The following is a 13,339-nucleotide window of genomic DNA, read 5'->3' as shown; positions in this document are numbered from 1 at the left end:
TCCATCTCTTTTTATATTTAGTAAGTTGGCAATTCAACTGTCCTAAATGCCAAGTTTATAATCACAAGATTCAACTAATATTTTATTATATTAGACTCATTTTTAATTTAAAATCACAAGATTCAAAAGTCTATTTTTATTGTCTAGTCAAACTTAGACACTTAAATTGAGACAAAGGGAGTATATGCCAAATGAAGGCAATGAAACGACAATTGAGACACTGCGGACACGTGGGAACCTAAAAAGTAAACACACAAGAGGTAGAATTAATGTTAAACTTCTGAAATGTACACATGTTAGTCCTTGCTTAGAGTATAATTTCATGTGCTTTCTATAATAGAGTAATAAAATGAAGTGTAGAAGTAAAGAAGTATTATAACGTAAACGTGAAATACACGCGTACAGGTGGCAAACCAAGTAGTAGTACTTGTTAAATAAAGTGAACCCACAACTGAAAAGAAAAAAAAAAAAAAAAAGGAAGAAACCAAGTATAATTGAAATAAGTCTAAATTTAATGTACAACTCACACAGCTTTTGGTACAATATGTGTAGCTGTGTTCGTCCCATCTTCACGCTTATATATAATAAATAATAATATATAGATAGAATGTCTGCAGGCAAAAAAAAAAAAAAAAAAAAAAAAGGGGGACTTTGGTTAACCATATTTAAGAAAAGTTGGAGCCTAATTAGAATTATTATAATTTTAGGGCAACTATTAAATATCCAAATTTTAAATGAATGGTTCAGGTTTTTGAAATACCAAACCAAACCAATTGAGTCGGGTTTTTAAATCTATAAATTAAATCAAACCAATAAAAGTCGGGTTTTTCAACCTCGATTTTTTTTTTTTTGGGTTTTTCGATTTTTTCTTTCTTCCGTAAAAGTCTTCATACAAAATATAACTTTTACTTCAAATATTTCTTCAATCTCAGTAAGATACAACTATATAATTAAGGTTTTTCTTAAGAAAATAACAAAAATGTGACATGAGTGATGACATTGTAATAAAATAGTCAACAAATAAGATAATGACATAGCATAAATTAAATAATACTACTAATTAATAAGCCATAATGAAAATGATCCTAATCGAAATTTATTAAGTCATGCTAGAAATAAAATTAAGTTAGGTATTTTCACAGTTTAAATTTATCAATGCAAAAATAAAAATAGATATCCAACATTATTGTCATTCCTAGTGTCAGGATTGAATTACTTTTGTTAGCATTAGTATTGATTTGGTTTTGGTTTGGACTTTATTTGAGTTACTAATATATATGGGCTATAAAACTTATTGGACCATTCAAAATTTTAGTCCAAGCTTGAAATAATATGTTAAAAGGCAAAACTACGAAAACCTTAAGAAATATTTATAAATTACATTACAAATAAATCTCTTTATGTATAAAATATTTTTAAAATTTGTATACATGTAATGTTGGGTAGGTTTGGTTCGGTTTGACTTTTTTTATTTAAAATCAAACCAAAACAATTATGGTCGGGTTGTTTTTCAACTACCAAACCAAGTCAAACCAAACCACTAGTCGGGTTTTTTTCTCGATTTGATTCGGATTATCGATTTGGTGCGATTTGTCGGTTTTCTCTGTACACCCCTATAGTATTCGCTATTAATTTCCTACATTCCCTCATCTTTTTCTTTTTCTTTTTTCATGGCCAAATGCTTATTTTCAAACAATATGAAACAAACAAAAATTTTGGTGGGTCGGGTCAGGTTCGTTTAAAAAAATGGATACACTTTTTTTTAAAGCCATGAATATATTTTTTTTTAAATGAACCGGACAACCCACTAGAAACAAAAATTGTCACATGGCTTTAAAAAAATGGGTAGACTTATTTTTTTTAAAGCCACATGACATTTTTTTAATTAAAAAATAAGTAAGATGATTCTTAAAAGAAGTCCTATTAGCGAAAATGGTATAATTACACTGTTTGTAACGAAAGGGATATATATGCATCACTTTTTGAACAACAGATATATGTTCTTCGCAAAGTTGAGGGTTATATTTGCACCTTTGCCCTTAATTCATTCTAAAATTTCTTAATTTGTCAACGTTTAGAACCTTGACTGTTGCATAGGTTGTCATCGATAAATGAACAGATCAATATGCAACAAAAAGAAAGACAAGTTAATTGATCTTTCTCAGGATAAAATTGCAGAAAGTGAGTTTGTTTTCTTAAACACAATTTTCAACAGTGTTTATGGTACAATCTTCCAGGCATATCAATAAATCTTTAAAGATTAAGAAGCACATTGGTATAGTGCGATGTACAAATTTTTCAGTTGCATTTTGTATATTGAATGAGTTGGTTAAATCGCATTCCTTATTTCATTTGATAGTGATTTATTGTTAATGTCATCTCTCATGGATTTTTTACGTCTATTTATATTAGCAGCTTATAAATCGTCATTAAAAGTTCAGATTTTGGGCAAAAATTCCTTTAAGCTGGAAGGACCGAATATTTGTTCTTGAGGAACGGAACATTTGTTTTTAAAGCTCCAATTGGAATGTATGTTCAGCACTGATATTTTTGAGGAACGGAAAATCATACTTCTAGTAATCAGTTTATGACTCAACAAAAATGACATTATATAATCAATTTGTGTACGTATCTTCTTATGTTGTTGCGAAAGACTAATAAACAATCCATTACTCTTTTGATCAAATATTTATTTTATTTTCCTTTTAGGAGGACGTTGTTTTCTTCCGAGGGATGCAATAGAAGTTGATTGTAGGATCCATTTGAAGAAAAGAGGACAAAATTAGTGATAGCAAAGAAGCTAATAAAATAAAAGTTTTATGTCAGGTCATAAAATTGAATATGTATATGTATACTAAGACTCTTAATAGGCAATAAAATACCTAATTACACTTAAAAAGGAAAAAATAAGTAGTCTATCTACTCATACTTAAAAGGGAGATGGCGCACTCAAGGTAAATACTACCAAGTAAATATGAAAAAGAGCTTCAACTTGTAATTTTCTTTCGTAATTTGCTTATTAACCTCGAAATCTTTAAGGAAATAGCGCCAACACTTGTTCCCGGTAGTTGAGCAACAATTGCTTTCTCGTCTGCTTTCCAATTCTTTGCGGACTCCCTATATTAATAATAAGATTAAATAGTAAGAGAAATAATAATTTAAAATCTTAAAGAAAGAAAAAAAACAAGAAATACATATGCTTGAGGACATTACATGTGCAAGCGCAGCAAAACTAGTCGGTATTGATAGAGTCAATGTCTTTGGATGAGACATACAAAGTAAGCTATCAATTATATATTTCGTCCTATATTCATGTGAACATTTGAGCTTCATGTCTAGCTTTAAGTGTTCAATATGATGCAGCGGTTGTGTTGGAATCCACAATTCATGAAGTCCACGTTTGCCCAATAGACAAAATCTTGCCTCCAAGATTCACGCATAGTAAGAAGATAACTCGATAGTATAAATATTAAAAAAACAGTTGATTAGGTGTTTGTAAAAATATATGAACGTACCTTATCACGAATGCACAAGGACAATACCATACGGTTGCTAAAATTATTAAGACGACTCGTCAATTTCTGGAACCAAGCTCTATTGATTTTCGTCATATAAATAGATAGTTTAATCCTGGTCTCTATGAGATTTGAAGTAGCACTTGGAGCTAAAATCGGTACATATGTTTTACCTATGTACTCGAAAGAAGATAAATTGGGAGTGGAAATTACACTAGTAGATAGCCGTGTAAAGGATAAGATCAAAGTTCTGAGTGATTGGCTAGAAATTTTGACATGCTTTCCAGTCCTACAACGGAAATACAAGATTTCAAGATGTGAAAAATCTGAACATAAGTTTTCATGATCAAGACCGACAGAAAATCTCAAACAATCCAAGTGAAATTCCCGCAACATTCTACAAGCACGAATATCCAAGCAAACTGCATGTTTGAAATCACGTGAGCGATAAAACGAAATACTTGTAAATTTGGGGCAATAGCTTCTATTTTGCAAATAGAATCATAAACAGAAGAATCATGCTTCACATAAAGCCTCTTCAAACTGTTTAATTTAGGCACCACTATAAATAGTATTAGCTTATAGACGTTCCCTATTCCCATGAAAGATTTTCTCTCATGGCAATTGACCAATCTCAATTCTCTAATAGAAGGGTACTTACTGATAAACTTGGATAGACTTTCTCCATATATCCTAACACTATCCAATTTCAACTCTTGTAAAGAAGCAAATTTTGCTTCACCACGGAGCACACCCTTATCAAGTGTGCAACAACTTAAATGAAGAATACTAAGACATGTAGACTGAAAAATATTGGGCAAATTGTCAAAACAATTATTCCTAGATCTCAAATACACCTCATTGAAATTCATTTCGTCGATCAATCTCATAATTTCGTAGGTATTCTCAAGATAGCTAAATTGAAACCTTAAAATCCGTTTATCAACCTTAAACAACTTACTTTTCAAAGTCTCAAGAGAGTCAACTACCCAGTCCAGGAACTTGTTATGTGTTTTCTTTATACCTACGTAGTCGTGAATATTTGATGCCATATTTGAGGGGGAATTTTTAATGAAAAGTGACTGATTAAAGTTGAGAGCAAATTAAAATAAGCTGGCGTGTTATGATGCCAATTATTGGAAACAAGGCGGACATGAATTAGGTCTTGATATTTAAGGTAGGAAATATCAAATGAAGAATATGATCCGGAAGCCTGTCAAGTGGGTCGGGCGGGGCCGGCCATATAAATGCGGGTCGCATGGGCTAGGCCGGGCCATAGTTGGTGGGCGGGGTTGGGGGCGGGTTGGAGGAGGGGAAGGGTGTCCGGCCACCCTCTACCAGTAGGGTACATAGTGGGCGTAATTAGCGGACCGCAGATTCGGGTTTTAGTTAGTGGATGAATGGGATTTTAATTATTTAAAAAAAAAAACTCTAATACTAAAATTTATTAAGTTTGATACTTTAAAATCTAGTTGTTGTCAACTTTATTTTAACTATCAAGTTCCTTAAATTATACTTTGGCTCTATTTTCAATCTATAAATACCATTCATTCTTCTTCATATTGTCTCTCACATTCCCTCTCTCTCTTTCCCTAAATTTCTTACTCATCTAAATCTCTCTCTCTCTCTTCCAACTTCCAAGTTCAAATTTCAAAATTTAAATTTAATGAATAATGGTAATCCTCCACCTCCTCCTCCAGTCTGAAGATCAATTTCAAGTCCGGTGTGGTTGCATTTTGAGCGAGCGAGACGAGGAACATGATAAATGTCAACATTGTGGTCAAATATATCTCCATAAGTCCGAACAGGTTTGGGGGTACCAGGTCCGTTACGTAGGCACTTGGACAAAAGGCACAAAATTGAACTTTGAAGTTCATCTCTTCTTTAAATTTCTCCATCGATGCTAGCGTTTTGAACTTTTCATTTGTAATAAGTTAACGGTTCAAGTTTGTATGTTTTGAATTTGGAATGTTATTAATTTAAGTTTGAAGTTTTATTTTAAATTACTTATGTAGTCTTGTATCACATTCTCAACTTTTTATAATTTTTAGCACTTAAATAGCCGTTGGGAGTCTTCATTCCAAAGACATATTCAAGATGTACACAAATATACCATTAACATATACAAGATATACACAAATATACCACTTAAATAATATTTTTTTTTTTTTAAATTAATTCGAAATGGGCACAGTTTCCCGATGGGCCGGAACCGAGCCTGCGGAGCTAAATGGCGTCCGGGGCCAAATTACCTAATTTTTCCGTCCCATCCACCTGCTACCGGGTTGGGGGCCGGGACGGTGCGAGCCGGGTTAGGTGGGCCGGTCCCGGGCCGACCCGGCCCAATTGACAGGCTTAGATCTGGTAATTGCAACGTTGGATCAGTACGAGAAATTTTTGGTACTTTTTGAGACATGGGGCAGAGGTCAGCCATGGCATGGGAACTGAAACAACACAAATGCCAACCCTAACCTTGGCCCAATGTAGTGATATATTTTCAACAACTGAAAGTAAAATATATAGATTTTCAACACCATGCAACCAAACCTATATACGTAACTTTATTTTACCAAAGTTATTTTGACAAGCAATCGAAAATTAAGGCCCAAGCAATGGTAAAATATTAACTAATTTCCAAGTTTAATTGTCATACATTCCTAGTTTCCTTTCTCTCTCTCTCTTTTTTCTTTTTTTGGGTTAAAACTATGTCGAAATAATGACACATTATTTAGAACTTGAAAATAAACCGTGAAATGTAAATCACAACCATACTTGAACCAACACAAATATGGGAGTAGTTTTTTTTTTTTTGATAAAGTTTAAAAAGTAGGAGACTTTTTCTGATTCCAAATTGATAGTCTCGTAACTGGCACTTGTTTGTAAGCTTTTGGGAGGTCAAAAATGTTTATTTTTTTCCAAAAAGTATTTATATTTAAAAAGTGAGGCGTTTGACCAAGCTTTTGGAAGAAAATAAGTACTTCTAAGGAGTAACAGAAGCTAAAAATATACTGTACCTTTTTCCCAAAAGCACTTTTTAAACAAATACACTTACTAGGTGTTTGGCCATGAAAACACCTAATTACTCATGCAAAAAGAGGAAGAAATAATCTCCCTATTCTTTCTTTTACTTTCCCTAGGCCCATATTAAATAAGTAAAAAAAAAAAAAAACACAAATTCAGTAATGAAAAGAAAAGGAACTTGGCCTAACTAATCAAAATTGCCAAGCAAATTCGAAAACAAACATCAGCTTGTCCTTTTCACTAGTCATTGTTTCATGAACTTCGAAATCTTTTAGAAAATGGCTCCAACACTTGTCCATATTATCAGAGCAACAATTTCCTTCTTTTCTGCTTTTCAATTCCTCGTGAACTTCCTGTACAAAATTAGCAAAATGTTAAAGAGTAAATATTTTAGAATCATAAATTGAAGAAGAAATATCTATGCTTGAGAACATTACATTTGCCAGTGCAACAAATCTTTACGGTATTGATAGAGTTAATGTGTTTGGATGAGACATCCAAAATAAGCTATCAATTATATACTTCATCATATAATCATGTGAAGATTTGAGCTTGTTCATATCTAGCAATATGTGTTTGATGTGATGTAGCGGATGTGTTGGAGCTCGTCCAATTAATTTGCTCCATAAATTTCCACCTTTGCCTGGAGAAAAACTTGTCTTCATCATTCATGCATAGTTAAAAAAAAAAAAGACTCGTTAGTAGGAATATATATGTATATATGTGATAGAAATAAAGAGAAGGGATAATAGACTTTTTGGTCCCTAAATTAAGGTGTATTATGATTTTAGTCCTTGTGATATCCGACGAAACACATTTAACCTTTAATTGATCGAAATGCATGTTTTTAATCCTTTTATGTAAGAAGTATGTTGTTGTATGATCTACTTTTAGAATTAACTACACTACTGTCAAATATGGGGTAACAATACAAGCTTAACAAAAACATGGGTAATTAAAATGTGGAACGACTAATAAATATGGTAAATTTGTAAATACTGACAAGCAAATTAAAGGGATCAAAAGCGCACATTTCAACATTGGAGGTTAGATGTGCTAAGTCAGATATCACAAGGATCTAATTGACAAAAAAAGTTCATCAAAAATTTACATGTTTCCTTATAGAGTGATGTTCATGTACCTGATCTTCATCACGAATGCAAAAGGTCAGTACCATATTGTTACTAAAATCTTTAAGATGACTTCTCAATTTGAGGAACCAAGCTCTATTGATCTTCTCCACATTATATGCTAGTCCAATCTTGGTCTCTAAAAGATTTGGTGCATCACTTGGATCTAAAAACGGTTTATATGTTGTACCTATGTATTCATAAGTAGATAAATTGGGCGTCGAAACTACACTAGTTCTCGAACAATCAGATAATCGTGTGAAGAATAAGATCAACGTTCTGAGCAATGGACTCGAAATTTTAACAGTGTTCGATGTCACACAAGGGCCCATTAACAAAGTTTCAAGACGAGGAAATTCTAAACAAAAATTTTCATGATCAAGCCAACAGAAACTTCAAACAATCCAAGTGAAATTCATGACATTCTACAAGCACGAATATCCATGTTAACCACACGTTTCTTTTGACTCCGATAAACAAAATGGAACACTTGTAAACTCGGGGCAATAACTTGTACGTTGGTAATAACAAGATAAGAACACATTGACTTCACATAAAGCTTCTTCAAACGATCTAATTTAGGTAATACTATAGAAGTTAGGAACTTGCAATTCACCAAACTCAAATCTCTAATATTAGGGCACTTACTAATAAACTTGGATAGAATTTTTCCAAATATTTTAACGCCATCCAATTTCAACTCTTGCAAAGAATTAAAATTTACTTCACTATGGAAAATTTCTTGATGAATAAGGGTGCAATGAGTTAGATGAAGAAGAGTAAGGCATGTTGACTGAAACATATGCGGCAAGTGGCACAAATAATTCCCAAATCTCAAATACACCTCGTGGAAATTATTTTCATCCATCAATCTCATTATTTTATGGATATTCTCAAAGTAATTAAATTCAACGCGCAATACCCTTTTATCAGCATTGATCAACTTACTTTTACAAATCTCAAGAGAAGAATGGACCCAATCCAAGAACTTGTAACGCGATTTATGGACGAAAAGGATTGGTCAAAGTCGAAAACGAAGTATGATGGGGTGTTACGATGACAATTCTTGGAAACAAGACGGACATGATCTAGGTCTTGAGATGTAAGGTTGGAAAATGTCGAATGGAGAATACGATCAGGCAATCGCAATGTTGGATCTACCGAATTAGTACGAGAAATTTTTGGTTTGTTAATTGATTGGGCCATGGCGTGAGGATTGAAACCCTAACCAGACTGATCGTAACGTATTAGACCAACAGTTGCATTCATTCCTAGAGGGAAACCTTTAAACTTTGAGCATAAACGAAAACCTTTCCGACTTGGTTTCAGTAACCAAACAAGACTATTGAAATAAACCCCTCACTTTTATTGAATTACACTTCAGTCCCTTTTATTTATTTATTTATTTAACAAGACCTACCGAGTACTATTATTTCCATTTAGATGCTCACATTCCACACCGGGTGTTTACACTAAACCAATATATGCATGTCATGTTTTTTATTAAAATTCTTTTACTTAATAATGATTAAATTACTTAATCATGGTTTGGTGTGAACACTAAGTATGAGTAAGCTTTTTCCAATAAATACATATCATTTGTTTCGAAATTAGAACTGTCTTGGTTGGTTGTTAACTGGAAACTAGACAAAACATGAACCAGAAAGAATAAATTTTCAGTTTTGTCATTGGGATGTATTTGGCATTACTTTAAAGGGTCTTTTGGTTTAAAATAAGGATTATAATCAGGAATTCACGATAGATAATCTTACGTTCGATATGAGATGAATAATTTCATGATTCTAGTATAACTTTTATTTTGATTTTAGTGAATACCGACAAATTCAGAATCAAAGAGTACTGAAAAATTTAATTCCCAATCTTATGCTATAACTCTCTAATCCTCTAACCAAACGGTAACTTACTAGTCCTTCAATTTTAAACTGCTTCCAATTATTTCGTTGTGATGAAATCATCACGATGCGCTACTTCAGTGTTTATGAATAATCCTTCAGTTTGAGCTGTTGAATATGTCCATCAAATATATTTTCCCGGCTATTCCAATAGATGTTTAGAAGGCATATAATTAGATGCTACTAGAAAAGTAAAGATATTTAGTTGATTTTGTGTTTGCTATTGTCGTTGTTGGGATAGCCAAATTACGAACTGGTTTTATAAGACAAATTACAGATAGTATTATAGAAAAAAAAAATGTTGTTAAAAAAGATTTTCTAAGTGGAAACAAACTTCACTTCTCATTAGAAATAAAACAATTATTTTCTTACCAGCTAATTAAACTAGGATTCGAGAAGTCTTCTTTCTACCTCTATTTTATGAATAACTTAGCTAGCTAGATAATGATCGCGTGAAATTTTAATTTTCACCAATTACTTGAATTGACGTTTGAAAACCAGTAATACCGAGTCAAATGAAGAACTTCTCCTCAACTAACTCCATAAAGCATGCACCCCAAAATTCTCCCCCAAAACTCAAAAACATAACCAATTTCGAAACTACTTCTCCTTTTTAAACAAGCAAACGAGCCACAATTCTCATCTCAGATTTCTCATCATTTCACAACTCACAAGTAAAACATATACAAGTACACTCACTTTTTTCTAGTCTTAAAAAAAAAGACTTAATCTTTCCTTCATGACTTACTCTAAAGCTTTTCTCTACCTGGTCTATTTCTTTTCTTTTCATTTGTTCACTGTTTTTTCCACTGAGTTCACTGTTGGTGGTCACAAAGGATGGGTTATCCCTGAAGCGAAAGATGATCAACTATACAATGAGTGGGCTTCAAAAATAGGTTCAAGGTTAATGACACCTTAAGTAAGTACATGTTTACCTTATCAATATTTTCACTATTAAACTTAACTAATACGCTTACCCCTTAGAGAGATATCTAAGACTTTTAATCAGTGATACAATGGTACTCTAGTAGACTAGTACCGATATATCTTTCTTCATTTGAATGAGACTATCAGTTGTCAGTGCAAAAATCAAGATTTAACCGATCACTAGCGATTTGATGCACCTTATCATGTGAAGTGGTGTCACCTGAATAGTAGCATAGCAAAGGGTAACCAATTAAACACTATTTGTCAGAAAATTATTGTACCATATGAAAATTATACTGCATGTATAGGTAAAAAGTTACTTTATATAACACCATTTGATCAGAAAATATTAGTGTGTGAAAACAAAAAGTAAGAGTTAGCTGTACTTGACATGGATAGACTCCTAGTCCAATGGTCAACTTGGCGTTGTAGAATGGTGCTCTACTCCGTACTCACTATATCTTTTTCTTAAAACAGTTCCGTCGGTATAATTATTTTTTAAATAAAAAAATCATAGTGGATTCACCGTTCATGTGTTTGCTTTCAATATATTTATCTATCGATATATTTAAGTTAAATCGATTCATAAGTCAACATGTTTACGAGACTTTAATATCCTCATTAATTTTGTGCGTCTCTGTGTAGTTTTTGAGTACAAAAAAGACTCGGTGTTGGCAGTGACTCAAGCAGAGTACGAGAAGTGCAAATCAGAGAACCCCATTTTTTTCTCCAACAATGGAAAATCCATCTACAAATTGGACCGACCCGGCCTGTTTTATTTCATTAGTGGAGTATCGGGCCACTGTGACAGGGGCCAAAAAATGATTGTCAAAGTATTGGAACCAGCAAGCCCACCTCAAGTTGCAAATCATACTACTGGGCCTACTACTAGTGGTGCAACTCAGCTGGCTAATGTTGCTGCTTCTCCAAGTGTTGTGGTGTTTGTGGTTTCATTATTTGGAGCTATTTTTATTTAGTTTATAAAAATAAATGCTGGAAACACATTAGTTTTAGAATTTAGGTTACGTAGTGTGATGCTAGGTGGTGATTGTGGGTGGGGTGGGGTGGGGAAGGGGTTGGGGGAGATTAGCTAGGTTTTTAGAACTTATTATCATCAATTTTTGGAACTAAATTGCTACTTTGATTTCTGGAATAATTATTTTGCTAGAGTAAAAGAATTGGATTTTTTTACATAACGTTAGCCTTTCTCTAGTGTTATGTAATAGTTACATCCAACTGTGGGAACATTTTCTCAATCTCAGGTTCGTTAAAATTAGAGTATGTATTTACTGATACTAATGACGAGTTAAATTTTGTTAAAATTATTGTGCTGTTTGAATAGTCGGCGAAGTGATATGTTGAACGTCCACTTAAACTTTAGAGGACCGTATGAACAAGTAATTGCACGGATTGGCCTTCAAATGGATTGGTCTTTACTTTTACCCTTCAAATGGGCTGGTATTTAATTTTTGCCCTTTAAAATCGAACTTATGCTTATAGGGGCATCGGTTCTTTAAGGGCGCTGGCATAACTTGTGAATATTATGATGCGTAACTTATCGACGATAGTGTGAGTTGATGGGTCTTTGTAATAGAAAAATAATTTTTTTATATAAACGGAAATAAAATCTTTTAATCTTTCAAATTACATATTTGAAAACTACGTAAAAGGTTTTATAAGTTACAATAATAAATAATTTAAAAGGCATAAGAAAAAATTGTGATCAAGGAATAAATACGTTTGACTCTCGAAATTTGATTACTTTGCTGTATTTAATATGTTATATCGTGTTACTTATCGATTATTATCAATCAATGTCATGAAATATATATTGGGGAAATAACCCATATGTACGACCCAAACATCTAGTTTGTAATCATGTAGCCCATTGTATCGTAGCTGTATAGATAATGTATAAATTGCTCAACTTTTTTTTTTTTGCAACTTTACATGTACATCCTTATACACTATTATACATTCATATATATTACATATACATTCTTATGCACTATTTATAAAGTATATGCTTTGTATAACTAATGTATAAACATTGTATAACTATGTATAAACAAAGTATTCCCTTGGGGAATAAAAAATTGATTAAAATCTAAAGAACTTCATTGTATATCTTACAAGATATGATCTATTCAAATGTCAGATGCAACACATATTTATCAGCTTCTAAAAGAGAGAGGGATAACATGAGAGAGGTTGATTAGGATTTTTGAAATCCAGTTCAATCTAATTCTTTCCCAGATTGTGGAAGGATGAAATAAGGTGATAAATAAACATTAATAAGTATTGTACCAGTCTATCAAGTTTATTTGCTCCCTAAGGGCTCATTTGGTATGATGGATAAGCAAAAATAGTCGAGGGATAAAAATTTAGTACCGCCTTATCTCACGTTTGGTTGAAATAAAAACTCGAGATAACTAATCCCGGGATTAGTTATCCCAGAATTATAGTGTTTTTTTATTTCACATGGAGGGTGGAATAACAATCCCGGGATAACTTGGTTTCTAACCAAACGAGCCCTAAAATTTTACTAAGGGATCAATTGCAAATTTCACATTTTCTGAAAGTCATTTTTTGTCCACGTGTATATTTAGGCTCCAAAACTCTTGTTTGAAGCGAACGTCTTCTTTAGCTTTAGTGTTGCCCTTTTCGTCTTCTTTCTTCACTGATGAATCAACGGAATTGAGCTTGGATTGTTTCAATTCAACAGAAGTCAACGGGAATTAGAATGGGAAAAGCATTAAAATACCAATAAAAAAAGAATCCAAGAACAAGCTATGCACAGAAGGTCGAAGGCAAGCTAGCGCCGCAGTGAGAG

General features: G+C 32.8%; 1 pseudogene; it reads left to right on the top strand.

Annotated features, from left to right (window-relative positions):
* The first annotated feature begins 10,318 nt into the window (after positions 1-10,318).
* LOC132058091 (early nodulin-like protein 5) lies at positions 10,319-11,542 on the top strand (annotated as a pseudogene).
* The last annotated feature ends 1,797 nt before the right edge of the window (positions 11,543-13,339 follow it).

Source organism: Lycium ferocissimum, chromosome 5 (genome assembly GCF_029784015.1).
Source record: "Lycium ferocissimum isolate CSIRO_LF1 chromosome 5, AGI_CSIRO_Lferr_CH_V1, whole genome shotgun sequence".
Taxonomy (NCBI): Eukaryota; Viridiplantae; Streptophyta; class Magnoliopsida; order Solanales; family Solanaceae; genus Lycium; species Lycium ferocissimum.
This window is presented reverse-complemented; position numbering and strand designations above follow the sequence as displayed.